Source organism: Humulus lupulus, chromosome 6, assembly GCF_963169125.1.
Source record: "Humulus lupulus chromosome 6, drHumLupu1.1, whole genome shotgun sequence".
Taxonomy (NCBI): Eukaryota; Viridiplantae; Streptophyta; class Magnoliopsida; order Rosales; family Cannabaceae; genus Humulus; species Humulus lupulus.
The window spans coordinates 194084295-194085890 of NC_084798.1; positions in this window are offsets into that span (position 1 = coordinate 194084295).

Genomic DNA, 1596 nt, shown 5'->3' on the forward strand with positions numbered 1-1596 from the left:
AGAGAGAGAGGGCTGAGGAAAATAAGTGAGAGAGAGAGAGGAAGAGGAGGCGACACTGATTTAGGGAGCTGGTTTGGGTAGTTTAGGGTTTAGGGATTCAATGAGAGCAGATGAGGGATTAGACCAAAAGTTTCACATGGCGCCTAATTTCTTTTTCATTTGGCGCCTAACACATACACGACTTGTTAAAAAATAATTAATTCTCCTTTTTTTTCACTTACACATTAATAACACTTCTTCATTTATGTTATATTTTAATGTAACATATAGTCAAAATTGTTGTAGTGACGTGTAATTTCATCAGGAGGGGTCTCCCGAGCACTACATTATAAGTTGATGAGCAATCTACCACCAAGAACTCTGTCATCACAGTCTCATGCCTGGGTGAATCCCCCACCATGACTGGTAGTTTGATAGTTCTTGCTGGTGATAGGCATTCTCCCATGAACCTATATATCACTTGGGAACACGGTGTCAAGTCCTTGACCGTGAGCTTCATCTTCTCGAGGGATGATTTGTAGTTTATATCTACTGAGCTTCTCGTATCCACCAAGCATCTCTTCACCCGGGCATTGGCGATTTGAATGGTAAGGACCAGAGGGTCATTGTGGGGGTACCTCACGTGCATGGCGTCATCCTCTGTAAATGTGAGAGTTTCACTTTCATACTTTGGATTTTTTGGAGACCGCTCCTCGACTACCATACATTGGGAAGACTCCCCTACCTCATGTCTGAGGGTCCTTGCATATCACTCACGAGCATTGTTACTATTGCCTGCTATGTGGGTCCCTCAACATTTGTATCCAGTGTGAAGTCTACAGCTGCTAGCTCTAGTGGTGGACTCCTCTGCCTTCGAAATTTTGGATTCTTGCTTGGGGCTTTGGTCTTGCCTTGGTACCTCGAGATTTTTCTTGATCGGAGAAGAAAATCTATCTCATCCTTCAATTGTTTGCACTAGTTTGTGTCGTGCCCATAATCATTATGGAAATGACAAAACTTATTCTTGTCCTTCTTTCCTTCTGAATGCAAGGGTGGTGGCTTTCGGTATGGTACCTTCTGGTATTTTGCCAAGTAAATCTCTGCTTCTAATGTGGCTAGGATGGTATAATTGGTGAACCTAGGCTGGTAGAGTTGATGCTTAGCTTGTTTGTAAGCGGGTGCTGACTTAGCTTTCTTTTCTCCACCATGCTGGTCCCTGAGGTATGTCTCTTCTTTCTGTTGCCCCAACTGCGACCCTGAGGGTTTGCGCAGTTTTTATCCGCCTTGACAGTGGTTAGATAGTTTATGCCTTTTTCTTCCTTCATAATAGCATCATCTAGCTTCATGTATTTGTCGACTCGGTCTAGGAATTCTGGCAAGGAATTGATAGGGTTCCTGTGTATACTATCCCACAAGGGACTACGACAAATTATTCCTACCAAGATGGCAACGAACTTTCCTTCATCTCCTACCGTGGACGCTCGGTTTCCCTCTCTCATGAATCTTCGAATGTAGTCTTTCAAGGATTCGTTTTTCCCTTGCTTGATGTTAGCTAACTGATTGTCATAAACTGGTTGAATCTGCCTGGCACTAAAGACCTTGCAGAATTCCTTCCTG